General features: G+C 52.2%; 1 protein-coding gene across 3 annotated transcripts in view; it reads right to left on the minus strand.

The window, feature by feature from the left end:
* Nucleotides 1–6,193, minus strand: part of HDAC4 (histone deacetylase 4) — a 296,118-nt gene extending 289,925 nt beyond the window's left edge. For 2 of the 3 annotated variants that reach the window (XM_044945379.2, XM_044945378.2), the window contains exon 1: nucleotides 6,051–6,193. The gene's annotated coding sequence lies outside the window, so the exon portion shown is untranslated. The remainder of the gene's footprint in view (nucleotides 1–6,050) is intronic. The other variant, XM_044945376.2, reaches the window with a different exon arrangement.
* Nucleotides 6,194–20,030: the final 13,837 nt, after the last annotated feature.

Below are 20,030 nucleotides of genomic sequence, written 5' to 3' on the forward strand. Positions count from 1 at the left end.
TGCAAAGGCCCAGGGACCAAGGGGGCTCGCAGGGAGCAGGGAGGCAAGCAGACGAGCAGGACGGGGACACGGGATGAGGTGAGCGGAACAGAGGGCAGGACCACAGGCCTTCCAGGGTCCTACCACATGGCAGGGCGTGAGCATGGGAATGACGGGATGGGTCTGCCCTGGTCACGGCCACCCAGGTACCATCTGCACAGCGCAACCCGGGCCAGAGCCTGCCAGACCCAGGAGGCCAGCACTGCCTCAGAGCTTACGAGAGCCAGAGAAACAGATCCCCTCGATTCTTCGATGCTAAGCACACGTATCAACTTACCAAGGATTTGGTTTTCCTCCCTTATAAATAAGGAGGTTGAAGAGTATTCTCCCCTCCCCCATGGAAATATCAGACTTTTTAAGAGAAAGTATTACTATTAAAAAGCCATACATGCTTACAGAAACCATTTTTATATATCGTGTAAAATTTAAACAATATCACCAAACATAAAAGGGGCTTCCCTGATAGCTCAGTTGGTAAAGAATCTGTCTGCAATGGAGGAGACACCGGTTCAATTCCTAGGTCAGGAAGACACCCTGGAGAAGGGACAGGCTACCCACTCCAGTGTTCTTGGGGTTCCCTTGTGGCTCAGCTGGTAAAGAATCCACCTGCAGTGCAGGAGACCTGGGTTCCATCCCTGGGTTGGGAAGATCCCCTGGAGAAGGGAAAGGCTACCCACTCCAGTATTCTGGCCTGCAGAATTCCATGGCCTGTATAGTCCCTAGGGTAGTAAAGAGTCAGACACGACTGAGTGACTTCCACCTACTTCACTTAACAAACATAAAGAGACAATGAAAGTTGCTCACATCCCACTTTCCTGGCACCGCAGAAGGCCAGTGCCATCACTCTGGAGACCCGTGAACTCGAAAAGCACAAAGAATGGGTCCCCTGGGTACTGTCCCAGACCCCCTTTCTCCTTTCACTGAACACACCGAACGCTTCTGCTCCCCAGCAAGCCTGCACAGAGATTTCCACAGGACAAAAATACCAACATGTATTTAGTAAGTTTCACCTCTATAAACAATGCAGCAATAACATACACAGATTTCCACAGGATAAAGACACCGAAATGTGTTTAGTAAGTATCACCTTTATAAACAATGTAGCAATAACATTCTGTACATATCTGGATACCCATGTGCTTATCACATTCTTCCTAGGAATAAATTCCAATAAGTAGAATAGCTGGAAGAAAAGGAATGGCCATTTAAAAATTTGACACTTAAACTTTTCCTGAGCGTAACCAAGTAATTAATAACTAACAATGGCCATAGCTTACATGTGCTTACGATGTGCCAGACTACTCTAAGCACTTTGCATATATTAGCGCATTTAAATTTCACAAAACCCATGGAAGATAAGAATCACTATTATCACCACCATCGGCTGCTAGCGAACAGCCTGTGCTGATATGGGGGCATAAACAAATGCTTCCAGCTACAGTTCTTTATTAGGAAGGCTGGGTCTTTTTACTGTTAGCCACTGTGATTTGCAGATTCATGTGCTCTGCTCATCATACAATAGGAATGGTCACCGTTTTCTTATTGGTTTGTTAAAGCTCTTTACATATTGACTATTAACCTTCTGTAAGCATAGTATGCTGCTGCTGCTCAGTCGCATCAGTTGAGTCCGATTCTGTGCAACCCCATAGACGGTGGCCCACCAGGCTCCCCCGTCCCTGGGATTCTCCAGGCAAGGACACTGGAGTGGGTTGCCATTTCCTTCTCCAGTGCATGGAAGTGAAAAGTGAAGTGAAGTCCCTCAGTCATGTCCGACCCTCAGAGACCCCGTGGACTATGCCTTCCAGGCTCCTCCGTCCATGGGATTTCCCAGGCAAGAGCACAGGAGTGGGGTGCCATTGCCTTCTCTGGCATAATATACTATAGAGTTTTTTTTCTCTCACTATCCCTTAACCTCACTTATGGAGTCTTTTGACAAGGAGAATTTTCTTTAACTCTTAAGAGTGTTAAATCTATATTTTCTTTAAAGTTTCTGGCTTACTGTTACAACATGAATGGATTAAGTCAGTGGTTTTTCAAAGTTTCTGGTCTTTGGGATGCTCTCTTCCAAGGCAATCCCACAGACAGAACGGTGGAGGCCACTGTGCTCTGGCTGAAGTGGGCATGGGGCGCCAGGGGCCCCCACCACCCTCACCCGCCTCCAGACAGCCCCAGAAGAGCCAAGCGTGGGGCCAACCACCGCCGGCCGACAGGACTGTCCAGAGCCTTCCCAGCGCCACACACACAGCACAGAAGACAGCAAGAAACCCTACGAAACACAGAATCACCTATGACCGCTCCAACACCACCCAACACAACTACACCCAAAAGGCGTTCCGAACCGTCCTCTTCTCAGAGGCTATGCTCTCCCAAACACCTCCACGGATGATGCTGAACTTCAGCTTCAAGACTATCAGGGGCCCAGAAGCAGAGGCATGGAAGAGAAGAATCAGCTTCGGGGGCTTAACACAAGCAAGGGCACCAGGCGCTACGTTTTCAGGTCCATCTCAGGTTCCTCCTCTGCAAAACGGGTGTGGTAAGAGGAGCCACCTCCTAAGGCCGTGGGGAGAGAGAAACGGGGTACCCATGGTGACTACTCACAACAGCACATGGCCCCAAGTAGCTGCTCATTAAACGGCAGCTACTGGGCTAAGCTACACTCAGCTGCCCCTTGCACACCGTGGGGGAGAGGGGTGCCAGCCTCGCAGACGGTGGAGAACCCAAAGATAACTTTATAGTCAGCCCTCCGTATCCACAGCTCCACAGCCCAGGTTCAGACAACAGCAGATTGTGTAGTATTCACTGAAAAAACCCGTGGATAAGTGGACCCACGTGCTTCAAGCTCACGCTGTTCAAGGGTCAACTGGATGAGTGTCATCTCATTAGGAAAGAGAACCAGGCTGGCTCCACCTCTGCTGATACAGGGGCCAGTCCGCCCCCGCCGTGATGGGAGGCAACCTGTGTGGGGCCCTGGCCCTTCACTGGAGGGTACCAAGAAGGCCCATCGGTCAGAAAAGGCGGCCAAGAGCCCACCCCGCTCCCAAAACAGAGCCACATACCCCATCTCCTCAGTCACACAAGCCCAAGAGAAGAAAATGACCTCCTAACAGAACCCGCTGATCTGAGCTCGGTGACGCGTCTCCCCAAAGAAATGGCCTGTGAACACACGTTACTGACGGGTGTGAAGATGCAGCATCACTTCTGACACAGGGCTCCTCGTCTGACTTGAATCAGAGACCCTTTGCTTTTCTCTAACTCTAGGCCAAAAGACCCCAACCCACTGCACACCGCAACGTATCCCAACTGACCGTCTGAGACTTAAACCAAGCCTCCTCCAGACTGGCTCCCCAGTCCCCACCCTAGGACCAGCAAGGGCCGCAACCACTGGGGAGAACTTGCCCTCCGGCTAGAACAGTGGGGACTCGGGCTCAGCTTTGCAGGCCACGGAGCGAGGGAGCTTCCATGGAGGTGGGGCTAACGCGGGTTCCCGGCAGCTGATCCCCAGCAGGGATTTTGGGTCCAGGGGCCGTCGCCCCGCCACCCCCAGCGGAGCCGTACCCCACTCTCTGCATCTCCCCTGCTCCCTCCATCAGGTACCAATCTGTAGCTCATGGCAGCTTCTGAGCAATGAAAGCCCAGCCGTTTTCAATAGAGAACGGTAGGGACGGATTCTCCAGGAGTGATGAAATGTTTCTTCTGCTCTGGCAATTAAGACGGCACAAAGTCGCCTTTCCTTGGGTGCCACCCCCAACATCAAAGGATGAGAATTCAAAGCCATTCATGCTGCATTGAAACCTCACAATGCAGCTGGAAAATGGAAGTCGATTACTGGACATAAATATGCAGTAGTTAAAAGCAAAGAGTTAGAACAAAATTCAACTGCAGCAACCCCACGACGTGGGGAAACTTCCAGAACTGGAGTCCTCCTGGTAAACACGACGAGGGGCATCCTTAGAAAGCACGCTTCTGGCCACTGAGCCAAGCTCCACGCTCTGGACCCACGTGGCCCAGGGGCCATGTTGTCCTGCCCATCTTGCTACAGTAACGGCCCCCAAGGCCTCCGAGAACATGGCATCTAGAGATTTTTATTTCGCATGGCTGTGAAGCTGCTGACCACAGAACATTCTCTCTTGGCTCAGGGCTGCTGAGGCCACATCTGTCCTTGGTCCCCAGGCCTCGCAGGCCTCCACCCCCGCACACACCCCCAGCCCAGGGCTCTCCTGCTGCCAGTTCCGATCGCAGGACAGAGAACTAACCCTAAAGAGGGCAGTGTTACATCTGCCTGCCGCATAAACCGTGCTTCTTTTCTGATTGATTACTGCTCTCTTTAGGAAGGTATTTAATCTTTAAAATAAAAGCCCAGAACACAGAAAGCTATACAAGTCTAACAATGTGTCAGGGTGTGTGTTTTTAAGGCAGGAAAATACTTCCCTCCCACACAAATGTGAGTTCTGGGGAAAGATGCCACAGGGCCCAGGGAGGAGAATATCTGGGAAAGCTTGATGGGTCTTAAAAATAGATAATTGAACACAGATTTGAGAATTCTCAGGAGCTACCTGAAAAAAAGAAAATTAAATCTCACATATTTTTGATATCCAAAACTCCATTCTGATGAAAACTTCTAAGAGGGTGGCATTTTGCATTTCCAATTATAATAGAGTAATTGTGTTGCCATAGTGACCGCAAAATTCTGCAATAACTTTTGTTGCTTTGTAATTGCTGTAGTGTATATTTGTGTACAAGCAGCTGAGTTTTCTTAATTCAATCCCTCTCCCTCCCCCTGCCTGTCCCCCTCCCCCAGTCACCACCACCACCTTTCCTGGCTCAACCCAAAGAACATTATCAGAAGCAACTAAAACTCCAGGCCACAGGATGATCACGGTACAAAAGAAAAAGTGAAACCAGGCCAAGGTGCAGACCCACCAGTATTACCCCAGTCTTGCTAGGCTGGCGCTGGGCGAGGGTTGTTTACATGTTTACTCCAGGCCTCCCCTGCTTAGGTGGCTTGTGGGAATAAACAGAAATGCCTGAACGGAGGGAAGAAGGGAAGGAAAGTAACTCCACAGGCCCCTTCCCTCCCTCGACCAGGGCAGGCAGAGAGCTGCTGCAAGCAATTAGGTAGGTCTCTACAGTAATGCAATTAGGATTTAGTTAAGAAAGTCATTAGTTTTAAAATAACTTGAGCTTAATTTCTGCAACACTTTATTTGAAAATTGTGTCACAGCAGGTCAATTTACAACATGCAATAAAGAAAACACTCGTATCAGCTGCTGCAAGTTATTACAAATTTCTGATGTGCATTAAATGAGTACACTGGGTTCCACCCCCGGCCTTTCCGACTGATACGCACGATCTCCTGCTATAACAGTGTCAAATAATTCAACGCTCAATGTAAATACGAGATAATTTGCTTCGGATGCCACAGTGTGAGCTTGCGATGCCGCCAAGAGCGGCTCCCGTCACCTGGGCAGGACGGGGCCCAGGGCTCGGCCTGCCCGCACCCCTCGGGTCGCGGGCGCCCCACCCCTGCCGTTCCGGTCCGGGGCACACACACCCGGCGACGGCGCACCCCCGACCGCCCGCCCGCCCGCCCGCCAGCCCCGGGAGGGACGTTTTTCTGCAAACTCACAGCCTCGACAAAGTTATATAAACGGCGCCCGCCGGGGCTCCGGAGCCCCCCGGCCCACCTGCCGAGGGCTCGGCCTGGACGGGAGCGGGCGCCCCGGGGAGGCCCGCCGGCCGTCCTGCGCCCCTGCCCCGCGGGCGGGCCCCGCCGGGCCGGGGGGCTGCAGCAGGGAAGGTCCGGGACGGGCTCCGGCTCCGCTCCGGACGACCGCGGGGCCGCGCGGCCTGGGCGCACGGGGCCGGGCCGGGGCCAGGCCGGCCGGGCGGGCGGACCCCCGGCGTCCACCTGCCGGGCCGGGCGGCGGGGGCGTGGAGGCGGGCGGGCGGGCGGCCTGCGGGCGGGCGGGGGGCGGACAATGGCCCGCGGGCCGGGCCGGGGCAGCGCTTACCGCGGCGGCGGCGGCGGCGGGCGCTCCGAGCCGCATCTCCTCAGCCTGCGCCGCCACCACCACCACCACCGCCGGCGACGGGCGGGCGGGCGGGCGCTCGGGCGGCGGCGACGGCGGGGACGCGGCCGCGGCGCGCCGGGCCCAGGCGGCTGAGGCGGCGGCGCGGGCGGGCAGGCGGGCGCGCGGGCTCGGGCGCGGCGGCGGCGGCGGCGGCGGCGGCGGGGACGGTGCTCCGCAAGCGGCGGCCCCACAACCTCCCCTCCTCATTCACAAAAAATTGACCCACGTTGAACCATGATGCTGCTCCCCCCCTCCGGCACCGAGGCGGGCGCTGATAGGTCAGCTCCGACGCCCGTCAGCGGCCCCGGCCCCGCCCTCCCGCCGTCGGCCCTGCGGCCATTGGCTGCACCAGCCTTGCATCACCTCCCCTCGCGGGCCCCTCCCTCCCGCCCGGTTTCTAATGAAGAGCTCGTCAATTACGGCTCGGCCCCGCCCTCTGCCCGCCCTCCCTGGGCGCCCGGCGGCCCTCCCATTGGCCCACTGGGGGGTCGCGGGAACAGCCCTGCTTGGTCCCGCCCATCGGCCCCGCGGCCTCCAACTCGCTAGGCCCAACGCCCTCCGAATGCCAGGGATGCTCCGCCCCCGCCCGCCTCCTGGTCCCCATTGGCTGCCGAAGCTGCCAATCCCAGGGGCGGAGCTATCAGAGGATGCTCCAGGCACCAGCTGGTGGGCGCGGGACTGTTGGGAAAGTGTTGGGAGTACAGGCGGGTGGTGACTGTCAACACGGGCCGTGGCCCAGGCGATCTTCGTTCGCCGCCCCCAGAGAGCTGCGCCGCAGGGCCCAGCGGTGAGGGCCGGACGGGCCACGCTTCTGGCGAGGGGAGGCTGAGGCGCGGGCTGAAGAGGGGAACCGGTGAGGCCCGGCCGCGGCCGCCATCTTGGGTACGGGCAGCGGTCACGTGGTGCGGCCTGCTCCCGGCGACGCAGGGCGGTGCGAAGGCCGAGTGCGCAGGCGCGGAGGGCCCCGCCCTGCCCCTCGGCGGGAACGCGGCCTTGAGGGCGCGGGGCCGGGCCGGCCGGCCTTCCCGGCGGGCGCGGGACGAGCGTAGTGCGCCTGCGCCGGCGGAGGGCCAGGGGCTGCGCGAGCGCTCTCCGAGTCTGGTCCGAGTTTCCCGGTCCCGGGCGGAGGCCGCAGAGACGGCCTCCCACCCACTTTCCGGTCGTTCCGGGCGCGCGTGCACCTCGGGCGGGGGTCCAGGCCAATCCGTTCACCCCGAGTGCTCAGCGTCTGTGCTGTGCCCTGCCGAGGCCTTCAGAGACTCCCGTTGAGCCGCACCCCCGGAGGGCGTGATGGGGTCTGTGGCGAGGTCGGAGCTGTGAAGCCCACTGGGCAGCCCATCCCGAGTGTCACACCTGCGTGGGGACAGCCCTGCCGGCGTGGGGGGATGCTCCTGCAAAGGATGGAGCCTCCAGAGAAGAAAACACTTAAAACAGTGGTGTTCAAACTGCAGCCCTTTCGGAACTGTTTTGTTTATTTAAAAAAACAAAAACAAAACAAAACGCTTGCTGTAGTAAAAATGCTGCATGGGATCTCTGTGGTTCTAGAATGACTTCGCTTCCATGAAACTTGATTCCCTGCAAGAGACTTTGAACCTTTCAGGATATGTCACACCAAACATGGTGACCCGTGCTCAAAAAACTTGAGATTTAACAGCCAAATGTTGTTAGATAACAGTGTTGTGTTTCAACTAAAGCGGCTTCTTTGCTAGAAAGCAGAATATGGGGAGCTCACCTGAGGACTGCATCCAAGGGTGTTTTTTTCCCCCTCAAAGGTAAAATGTCCTTAGGTGACAGGCTTTGTAACGTGAAACCGAAGACCAGAGTTGTAGGGTGAGGATGGGCTTCCCTGGTGGCTCAGACCGTAAAGAATCCGCCTGCAGTACGGGAGACCTGGGTTGGATCCCTGGGTTGGGAAGACCCCCTGGAGGAGGGCATGGCAGTCCACTCCAATATTCTTGCCTGGAGAACCCCCGTGGACAGAGGAGCCTGGCCGGCTATAGTCCTTGGGGCCGTAGAGAGGAGACACGACTGAGCGACTAAGCACAGCAGCACAGGTGACGATATACATACAGGCAGGTCGGATAAAACAGGAACACTTCTTAGCTGGAGAACTTGGTCGAGAAGAAAAATCGGGTGGACAGACTGCTAAAACTGATGATGTTATCAGAGATAGTTGCCTTAAGGGAGGGTGCTGAGCGGACACCCTCTAGCCATTGTTACACCGAGAAAAAAAGGCACTGATAACCTTCATCACTGATTGGCTTAAAGCTTGAGCTTTTCCAAGTTTCATGGCCCAGATGCTTTTTCAGAGGAGAAAAGTAGAAGGAATTCTGTTTTAATAAAAATCACTGCTTTGTGTCATCTTTTGTGATTATTTTGTTAAATTCTTCAGAGTTTAAATTGGAGAATAGGCCAGTTTAACTGTCAATCTTAGAATAACCCTAGAGACAGAGTCTGACAAAGTCAATGGATAGGATGCTGACAGAGACCCATGATGCCTTATGAGGGCCTTTCCGTTTGGAAATGAGCAGAGATTGGTTTTAATATTCTTGGCAGGTGGTTCTTAGGAGAAATGTAGCTACATGGGTTAAAACACAATTTTCAAAATGAAAAAGTATTTTGCAATACGTAACTCCAATACTTTGGCCACCTGATGCGAAGAGCTGACTCATTTGAAAAGACCCTGATGCTGGGGAAGATTGAGGGCGGGAGGAGAAGGGGATGACAGAGAATGATATGGTTGGATGGCATCACTGACTCAATGGACATGGGTTTGGTGGACTCCAGGAGTTAGTGATGGACAGGGAGGCCTGGCGTGCTGCGGTTCATGGGGTCACAAAGAGTTGGACACGACTGAGCGACTGAACTGAACTGAACTGAAAATGTCTTGAAATAATAAGTAATGATTAGCAAACCTTGGGCAGTGTAAATAGTGCCTGTCCTGAGATAGCTTAACTTTGAAGCAAATGAGTGGTGAATGGCAAAAATTTAAAACAGACACAGCTGAAGGAAATGACTGCTAGTGACCTGGGCAGTAATGGAAGCAGTACCCTTATCAGATTTTCATGGAAGGTGAAACAAGACCAGAGGCTGAGGAACATTTAGATAAAAATCAAGGTACAAAGTCATTTCACAGATGATATAATGTGTGCAACAGTCAGGAGAAAATGCTGCCTATATGTCTAGTAAAACTCATTTATGTGCAGAACGAGAGAGACGGGCCACAAAATTCCCACCAAGGGGTTCTGGGATGTGGATTCTAAGCCAGACTTGTTAAAAGGTAGAACCCCAGCCCAGAAATGAGTAGGCTCCTTTCCCTGCCACTTAGGCCTCCCGGGAGTCCCGAGAGCTCCTCCAGGTGAGTGAGGGCCTGGCAAGGATGAGGCCCAATTCCCTTTTCTGCAGAAGAGGAATGTGGGGGCCTGGGCAGCTGTGTCTGTCCACAGATCTCTGAAACACCGTCTGGCCGAAGGAGACCTGTTCATAGCAGGTAGCAAGAGCTCAATACCGCGGGTCTGCACACTATGAGGGGAGTCTCTAAGGCTGGGGCTGAGATTCAAGGTGGAGGGATGGCCAGGACACCAAGTAACGTCCTCATGAGGCTTCCTACAAAGGTGTTGCACAGGGTCCCAACTCGAAGGGCTTTGTTTCAGAAGAACACAAATCCCGGTGTTAATTAAAGTCCTTTGCTCAAAAATAAAGATGCCACTAAAGACTCAGAAAAAATTAAATTAAAAATTTAGAATTAGTACAGCAAGGTGGTCAATTATAAAGATTTTCCCCAATAGTATATTGGACGTGTTCCAACCCAGGAGGCTCATCTTCTGGTGTCATATCTTTTTGCCTTTTCATCCTGTTCATGGGGTTCTCTCAATAAAAATACCGGAGTGGTTTTTCCATTTCCTCCTCTAGTGGAGCACGTTTTGTCAGAACTCTTCACTGAGACCCGTCCATCTCTGGTGACCCTGCACAGCAGAACTAGGAGCTTCATTGAGTTACGCAAGCCCCTGTGCCAGGATAAGGCTGTGACCCATGCAGCGGGGATAAAAAACTGATATTCTAAACAGTAATTATATATGTTAATATTTATTGAATATTTGCCATGCGGCAACCATTGTGCTAAGCACTTTTTATGCATTAGAAAAACACAATGGAAATTTCCCAATCTACATTAGCAAAAGATCGTTTTCAATACCTAAAGGTAACATAAAATCCCAATGGAACTTCGTGGGAGTGGACAGAATGGTTGACTAGTTCATCTGGAAGATAAACATTTGACAACAGTCCAAAAGGAGAGAAATCAGAGAGAAACTGTGCTCCCAGAAAACAAAATGTATTATCCAGGCTCCATAATGACAATTGCTCGGTCTTGGCTGAGATCGATGGAAAATAATAGAAAGTAAAAGAAACAGCCCCAAGCAAGTGGAAGAACTCTATCAGATATCCAGCCAGTATGTGCGCTCTGTGCAAGTACCAATTTCTAAATATTTTGAACATCACTCCTGTAAGGATTTAAAATATAATAAAGGCAGCTTTTCAAATCAGTGAGAAAACGGTGTGGTAGGACCCTTGTCAATCATTCAGAGAGAAATGAATGAAGTTGAATTCCTACCTTATTAGATGGAGTAAAGATTTAAGTGTTAAAAAATAAAGGCCATAGAAGTATTAAGAAAAAGTTGTTAGTTGACATCTCTCTAGGGTTATAGAATAGGACACTGCCAACAGTTGTAAAGGGAAATGTTGATAAATTTGACTATGTTACAATTATAATTTGGGGTATCATCGGCAAGGAACTAGATACATCCCAATTGGGGCATATTCCTGCAAGGGAATATTACTCAGTAATAAAAAGAATGAACTACTGACACAAATCACAGATAGATGGATGTCAAAAACATGGCAAAAAAACATCTGATCGGAGGATTAGATACTACATGACTCCATTAACATGAACTTCGGGAACCACTCCTTGTTTATGAGGCTGGCAGTCAGGAGCCTGGTTCTGTGGTGGGGCAGACAGGGGACCAGCTGAGAACCAGGCATAAGAGCACTCTCTGAAGCGGTGGAGACACATTACTGGGCTGGGAGTCACACGGGGTGAACACTGAGCAAAACTCTCGAGATTTAAGAGCTGTGCCCGTCACAGAGATCTTAACCTCAAAAGGAAGAGCGCTGAAGCTAGTACGGCCCCGATACGGGGCTGGAGTAAGGGGAGGAGTGGGGCCTCCCGGTGCGTAAAAAGACAAATTAGCTTAACAGACGAATGACTGGGGAAGGTCATCGTGTCTCAGGAAAGCCTGGTCTCCTTCACAGGTACGCTGCTTTCAAGAAGAGAGACAAAGATGAACATTCCAAGAGCGGGGTGGGCTGGGACATGAAGAGGGAGCACAAAGGGAGAAATGCCCTGTGAACATGGTGAAACACCCCACTCCCTAACAATAAGAGAAGTCTGATGCCCTATCTACCTGTTTTATAACACCAAATGCAAAGAAGTGGGCACTGTTACACCTTGACAGTGGGTGTCAATGGGCAGAAACCTTCAGACCGGTACTTAACTAGACACACACTAGTTATTTTACCGGAACGTTTTGCATATTTTCATCTTGTGACCCCCTACCTCTAGAGCTTCATTCTAACAAAATAAATGTGGATGTTGATAAAGACTTAGCTACAAGCATCCAACAGTGATTGGAAGATATATGGATATCTGTATGTCTCCAAGTTTACAAAAATAGGGGACTTAATACCATGGAAAGAAATTCACACGATAGTTCTAAGTGACAAGGAAGAGCTTTAAACATCATCACAGCTCAGTACAGGTTTTATAAACGTGAGCATGTGTAGACACGGAGGAGACAGGAAGACATCTATCAGAGTTCCAGGGCTTGGTTCACACAAGGTGCTGCTCTCCATTTGCTCATCCTAGCTTTCTGAATTCTCCAGTGCACATGGATTACTTCCATGTAAAAAAAAAAAAAAAAAGATTCTCCAAAAGGACATGAAATTAACCCAGGGGCAAGTAGCTGAGAGACTCTGTCAGGCCAGTCAGTGATGTGCAGGACTGCAGGACAGGTGGGAGAAGCTGCCAAGTTGGAGAGGGCAGTGTGTGCAGGGGTGTTAGGGGGTGGGCTCAAGTTTCGTCCCCCAGCCCTGAGAACTCCGTCTCCTCCAGGCACCTCTCTCTGCAGCCTGACAGTGTGCCAGGCCGCTGGGCTCCTCCCAGCCAGGCGTCGGGCTCCGATCCTTGATGGGTGGAGGAGACCTCGCCAGGTCCCTCCCATCGACACCTGCCAGAGAGGGCTACCCCATCTTCCGTGTTTGTTTGCAGCCGTCTCAGGTTTTGAGATACAATCTGGAGGTCGGCAGTGTGGATGCAGGTGCCGTCATAGGAGGAGGGAGGCTCAGGAGGGGGTGGGCAGGAGGGTTGCATGTAAACAGCAGGAGGAAGAAGGGGACCCAGAGGCCGGAGGCAGGGGCGCCTGGAAGGGATTCTCGTGAGATGCCATTGCAGACAGGTGAGTGAATGGGGGATGAGGAAATCCATTTGAGCATGAGGGCATTTGGAGGGGTTTAACTGCCGAGGGTCTTAGCCTAGGTCCCCCAGAGCAGAGCCTGACACAGGGCTTGAGCACCAGCAGCTGCTTGGAGCCATGATCCCAGGGGCCTGGGGTGATGGAAAGAGGGGCTGGGGACAGGGGGCTGGGAAGTAGGGAGGGTCGACGCCAGGCTGTGTTGTCCCACTGGCCAGAACTATCTGCTGAGGGCGGGACAGGGCCGAGTGCTCCCTTGCAGAAGAGGCCCCTGCGTGGCTGCAGGAAATGGGTTCTGCCATTTGGGCGGGGAATCTGAGGCTCCAGTTACTAGAACCGGACCTGGAACGGGGAGCCTGGGCCCCAGGTGGGAACCAGCACCCCCTCCCCACACACTTCCCACTCTGGGGGTAAGACCTGCTGGAGGAGGGGCAGAGGGGGTCTTGGAGAGTGTGAGTCCAGGTCAAGGGCCCCTCTTCTCTGGTCAAAGAGAAGGACCGAAAAGCCCAGGCAGGAAAAGCCTTGACCAGAAGGAGACTCCAAAGACAAAGAGGAAAGGCTGTGAATGGATTTGTTGTTGTTGTTCAGTCGCTCAGTCATGTCTGACTCTGCGACCCCATGTACTGCAGCACACCAGGCCCCTCTGTCCTCCACTGTCTCCCGGAGCTTGCTCAAACTCGTGTCCATTGAGTCAGGGATGCCGTGCAACCATCTCATCCTCTGTCGTCCCCTTCTCCTCCTGCCTTCAATCTTTCCCAGCATCACGATCTTTTCCAATGAGTCAGCTCTTCGCATCAGGGGGCCAAAGTACTAGAGTTTCAACTTCAGCATCAGTCATTTCGACGAATATTCAGGGTTGATTTCCTTTAGGATTGATTGCTGTTCAAGGGACACTCAAGAGTCTTCCCCAGTACCACAATTCAAAAGCATCAGTTCTTCGGTACTCAGCCTTCTTTATGGTACAAGGATAGATAGAGACATGTTTCTAGGTGTGGGGGTGGGAGGCTGGGGATGGCATCTTGATTGTATAGTAGATAAGGTCACAGCTGAGAGGGGAACCAGCGCAGGCTGGTAACAGAAGCAGCACTCATGCCTGCTGCAGCCCAGTCTGTCAGAAGCAGCCTGAGTGGGTGTTGGAAAGGGGGCTGGAAGGCATAGCCAAGTGGTGTCAAGGGCCTGGCTGAAGCCTCAGGTAGTGTGTGTATTTGATGGCACCAGGCCCTTTGTTTGTTCTGTTAACTCAGAAGCTACATGCAAAGAAGGTGCACAGTTGGATGGATGAAGGGTCAGTGGCTGGAATGAAGAGCCAGAGAATGGGGACCCTGGGTGCTGGCCACAGTGGGGGTGTGATTCACCATGGGGTCCAGCTGGATGGGACAGGAAGTGGGGAGAGCTAGAAGAAGGGCCGAGCAGAGGAACTGGGGGTTTTGTGAACTGCATCGACAGGCGGGCTCGGGTTAGGGGCAGAAAGAACTGGAGATGTGGAAGGCCATGGAAAGATGTTGTTCCTTGCAGTTTAATTTCGACAGTGGAGGAAAGGGCAGAGAGCAGGACTCAGACAGCCTGGAAAGAGTCTCCTTGCAGGAAACCTAGGAAGGCTGTCTCGAAGATAAGGCTTTTAAAAACCCAGAGCCAAGTGCATGAGAAAGTAAGGGGAATCCCAGAGGGCAGCTGTGAAGAAGGAGACGTGGATGAGCAGTCTCCTCAGTGATGTCTTCATCAGGAGGACCCTTTGCTGGGTGCTCTAACCAGGGCTTGGGTTTTGATGCCCAGCTGTGGAGTCGGGTGTGAGGTCCTTGTACGGACCTGGGGTTTTCAAGCTCTGCATCCTGGGTGAAAGGACAGACTCGGAAGAAATCTGCCCACTGGAACAGACCAGGAAGTGTATCTCTTTTTACCTTGGCTCTCAATAGGGAAAGGGCTCCCCTGGGAACTTGCCACAGGGCTTCCCCTTTCAGGTTTGAATTCACACCACCTTCAGGATCTGGGAACTCAGGCCCAAAAGGTCACATAAAAACTAGTCCAGGGATGGGGTACTCTCAGGAGTGCCTGGTAGAAGCTGACAGCTCTAGCCAGGGAAACGCTGCAACCCACAGGCCAAGCCTCATCGAAACGAGCTCACAGCCTAAAAGTACAAAACCCAAAGGGACTAGTTCAGCCATGGACAACAGTCAGCAGAATAATAGACAGAAGGATCGTACTTCCACCCAAGGAACTGAGGTCAGAGAGGAGAGTTTAACACACATGTATGAGAGATCACTAAGGAAATTGAGGAAGAATTGAATAAGTAACAAAAGAACAAGACAAGATGAATTTTTGAAAGAACCACATAAAACTTTCAGACACGCAGAGTGAAGTCATTAAAATTAAAAATTCAGTGGGGAAGACAAAAAGCATGTTAGAATAACAGAAAACATTGCTAGCAAACTGGAAGACAGCTCTGAGGAAGCTATCCAAAGCAGGCCAGCGAGAAGAGATGGAAGTAGAGGTTCCGGGGGAGAGGGGCTGCAATGATGCTGTGAGCCCCTCTCCTCTGCCCGGGACGTGCCCAGCCCCAGCTGCTGGAGGAGTGGTCTGCTGACGGCTCCCAGCCGCGTCCTTCTGCAGAGAGCTGTCCTCCGGCAAAAGGAGTTGCCTCACCTGGAGGTGCTTGGGAAGTCACCCCCTTCCCCCAAGAGGGGACACCCCCCACAAAAGGCCAATGTCTGATTGATAGTGGTAGAAAAGGCCAGCTCCCCCTGAGTTCCCCATGGAATTGGGCTGAGCTGAGGCTTGAGCCTGAATCACAAGGCTGCCGAGTGTCTCTCCTGCACCACCGTGCTGCCTCCAGAGCAGTTCCCCAGTGAAATGTTTGCATGAGCATCCTGACTCCAGCTCTTCTGGGATACCTTATCCACCGCAAGGAGTTCCAGCAGTGGAGAGTGGAGGAGGGGCAAGATTCTGCCAGAGGGGTTGCGAGAACTGAGGAAGAGGATCCTCAGCTTCAGAAAGTCCTCCAAGTCCCGGAGATGGGAAATAACAGTAATCACACGTTTTTCATGCAGTGGTGCTATTGCTCAATGCTAACGCGAAAGATCACAACAAACTGTGGGAAATTCTTCAAGAGATGGGAATACCAGACCACCTGACCTGACTCCTGAGAAATCTGTATGTAGGTCAAGAAGCAAGAGTTAGAATTGGACATGGAACAACAGACTGCTTCCAAACCCAGAAAGGAGTACATCAGTTCAGTTCAGTTCAGTTGCTCAGTCATGTCCGACCCCTTGCGATCCCATGGATTACAGCACACCAGGCCTCCCTGTCCATTAACTCCTAGAGTTTACTCAAACTCATGTCCATTGAGTTGAAGATGCTATCCAACCATCTCATCCTCTGTTGTCCCTTCTCCTCCTGCCTTTAATCTTTCCCAGCATCAGGGTCTTTTCCAATGAGTCAGTTCTTTGCATCAGGTGGCCAAAGTGTTGGACTTCAGCATCAGTCCTTCCGATGAACACCCAGGACTTATCTCCTTTAGGATGGACTGGTTGGATCTCCTTGCAGTCCAAGGGACTCTCAAGAGTCTTCTCCAACACCACAGTTCAAAAGCATCAATTCTTCGGTGCTCAGCTTTCTTTATAGTCCAACTCTCACATCCATACATGACTACTGGAAAAATCATAGCCTTGACTAGATGGACCTTTGTTGGCAAAGTAATGTCTCTGCTTTTTAATATGCTGTCTAGGTTGGTTATAACTTTCTTTCCAAGAAGCAAGCATCTTTTAATTTCAGGGCTGCAATCACCATCTGCCGTGATTTTGGAGCCCAGAAAAATAAAGTCAGCCACTGTTTCCCCATCTATTTGCCATGAAGTGATGGGACTGGATGCCATGATCTTAGTTTTCTGAACGTTGAGCTTTAAGCCAACTTTTTCATTCTTCTCTTTCACTTTCATCAAGAGGCTCTTTAGTTCTTCTTCACAACATATACATTACCATCTGTAAAATAGACACCTGGGGGGAATTTGCTGCATGAGGCAGGGAGCTCAAACCCGGTGCTCTTGACAACCTAGACGGGTAGGATGGGGTGGGAGAAGGGAGGGAGGTTCAAGAGGGAAGGGACATATGTATGCCTATGGCTGATTCATGTTAATGTATGGCAATGGCACCCCACTCCAGTACTCTTGCCTGGAAAATCCCATAGATGGAGGAGCCTGTGGGCTGCAGTCCATGGGGTCGCTAAGAGTCGGACACGACTGAGTGACTTCACTTTCACTTTTCACTTTCATACATTGGAGAAGGAAATGGCAACCCACTCCAGTGTTCTTGCCTAGAGAATCCCAGGGACAGGGGAGCCTGGTGGATTGCTGTCTATGGGGTTGCACAGAGTTGGACATGACTGAAGCGACTTAGAAGCAGCAACATAATATTATAAAGGAATTATCCTCAACTTGAAATAATAATAAAAAGCACCCGAAAGAAACGGCAGATTCCCTCCTGTGCTCTGGCAGCTGGGTCGACAGCAGCCTTCTGGACATCTTAGAACCCACATGTTCGAAGTGCGAAGAGAAAATACAGGTTAGCCTAGAATTCTGGGCCAGTGAGCCTTTCATTCAGTGATGAAGGTAAAATCATGACATTTCCCAGACAAACACTGAGAGCATCTACCAAGGCAAGGCTCACTGACAGAACTCAGCAAGGACATTAGACCAGCTGTCGTGTGTGACCCTCCACCCACACGGCCCTGGGTGCTCAGGCTCGGGACCACCAGCACCCAGGAGTCCCACTGCTGCACCTGCTGCCTTCTGCCCAAGGGCAGCCTGCACATGGCAGGACATGGTGCCCTGGGCCAGCCTTCCAGTGACCAAGAGGAGTGGGTAACACTGGGCCCCTCTCCCTGCAGGGGCCCTCTGTGGGATGCTCTGGGCAACTTCCAGGGGCCCCATCAGGACGAGCCCCAGTAGTCCAAAGCTGTGCCTTCAGACACCCTGTCTTAGCCTCCTCCCTTCCCTCTCTCAGGCTCCTGCTCCCCTGTCCTGTGCCCAGGGGGTCACCTCCCCAGGTAAGCTACATGCGCTTGAACCCTTGTCTGAGGGACAGATGGAGTCCCAACTGGGGACGCGACACCAGAACTTGTCCTGTGAAGCTGCCTTTCAGGACAGGGCCTCATTGCTGGAGGGACGTGGGACAGCGTAACCCTTGTGAGTCCAGGCATCGCAGTTACTAAATTGGCCCCCAAAGTGGGTGGACACAGACCAAAGAGGAAGCAAGTGCTCTGAGTAGTGTGGGGCTCCAGTGCTTGGAGGGGCTTCCCTGGTGGCTCAGTCGGTAAAGAATCCGTGTGCATTGCAAGAGATCGCCTGCAGCACAAGAGACAGGGGTTCGATCCCTGGGTCGGGAAGATCCCCTGGAGAAGGAAATGGCAAGCCACTCCATTATTCTTGCTTGGAAAATTCCATGGACAGAGGAGCCTGGTAAGCTACAGTCCATGGGGTCACAGAGAGTCGGACATGACTTAGCAACTAAACCACCAACCCCAGTGCTTGGAAGATGGGGCACAGAGGGCAATTTTAAGGATGATGGAGTTGATTTCACAGTTATTGGCTGCAGCAGAAGCCCTGGAAGAAAGAAAACAAAAGGCCAACCAGTCAGAGGACACCTGGGGCAGAAGGCCACACTGGAAAATGGCCACGGCTTCTGTGGTTGGAGGGCAAACTGTCCTGAAAAATCAGCATGACCTCTGAGTACAGCAGGCTGAATTACCAGGGAGGCTGACTTCCTCCCATTCAAGTTTCTGCTGCTAAAGCCAAGGGCCTGGTCGGGGAGGAAGGGATCCTGAGTGCAGAGGATGCTGAGAAAGTGTGCCCAGAACCTCAGCCTCTGCGGTCTCCTAAAAGGAGGGTCTTCGCCCGAGCAGGAGGAGGGGTCTTTGAGGCCTCAATTGGGATGGTGGTCCCCCTTGCCCAGCTCAAGAGCCCCCTCATCTGCCCTCTTGGCTTCTAGAGTGAAGGTCAGCTCCACGTGTGGACCGGGCGGCGGGCTGACAGCTCCCGTGGCAGGAGTTGGTTCTTGTGGTCCAGGCAGAGCAGAAGCAGAGGGGCGTGTGAACAGGGGAGGGAGGGCGGTCCTCTTCTGCCGCTCAGGTCCTGGCAAGGACAGCAGGAGCTGGAACTTGTAGATCCCCAGGACTTCCCCTGGAAACATGGAGACAGTGGCTGGCAGTGGACGATGGATGGGCCAGACTTGCCATGGCTCCCAGAGGAGGATGAGCTGGAAATGATCCAGAAGGCTCTGAATCTCAGGGCCATAGGGCACTCTTCCTCACACCCCAAGTCTCTCCCACAGGGCTCTGGGTTTGCAGGCCCACCTATGGTCTTTGCCCAGTTCCTTTCACAGGACCGGCTAAGGTTTTGTTTTGAGGCTCAGTATGTGGCCATGGCCAGAGTTCATCAGTGTTCCGTATATGCCTAAAAAGAAATGTTTGCTGATTAGGAGTGCAGAATTCTTTCCATGCAGGAACTTGAATTGAAGCTTGGGATGGACTTATCCTGAAGATGACAGAGCTCTTCTCTTGGTTCCCTCACCTGTGGAGTAACAGCTTTCATGGTTGGAAAGGCCATGGGGAAGCCCTTTCACAGGCCTCCTGGCTGCCTGCCCCCACTTCCTGCTCGGGTCAAGGCCATGCCTCAGCTGAAAATAAAATTCTGAGCAAGAAATTGTAAACATGCGAGCGAGGCAATGCAGGTGTGCACTGCAGCAAGCCAGGATTTAAGCTAAGACGGCAGCTGCCCAGTGAGGGGAGCTGGACAGGCGGCCGGGGCACTGAAGCTTGCGCATTTCAGCGTCCTGCTGTGGTCAGGGTGGCTGAACGTCAGATTTTGTTAAGTGGAAGCACTGTTACAAGATCTGAAGAAGACACGTGAAGACTTAGAATATACCACTTCCATGGCAGTAGAGTCGGGATGCTGTGGGTGAGAGGAAAAAAGAAGAAAACAGGAAAGAAATCAGTCCAATAGATATTAAGGAAGAAGAAGAATAGAATCATGGGAAGAGCAAGTTGAATAGAAAGCCCAGAATAACACTGGGAACAAGTCCAAATGTATCAGTTATCACAACAAACGTAAGCAGACTAAATTTTCCAGTTAAAGACAGGTTGTCAGGTTGGGTTTAAAAACGTGATCTGTCTCCAACATGTTTTTCACGTGGTGGCCCTAAACATGAAAACGCTAAAAACTGAGAGTCGGCGGAGGCAAAAAATTATGTCATAGGCCAACACTTATCAAAAGAAGTCCCTGTTACTATAGTATCAGTTAAACTGACTCTAAGGGAAGAATGCATTAGTGATAAAAGTGGCCACTGCATAATGGCAAGAGGGACATTCTTCAGGGAGATTATCAGTTTAAATGTTTTTCCAT

Source organism: Bubalus bubalis, chromosome 6 (assembly GCF_019923935.1).
Source record: "Bubalus bubalis isolate 160015118507 breed Murrah chromosome 6, NDDB_SH_1, whole genome shotgun sequence".
NCBI lineage: Eukaryota > Metazoa > Chordata > Mammalia > Artiodactyla > Bovidae > Bubalus > Bubalus bubalis.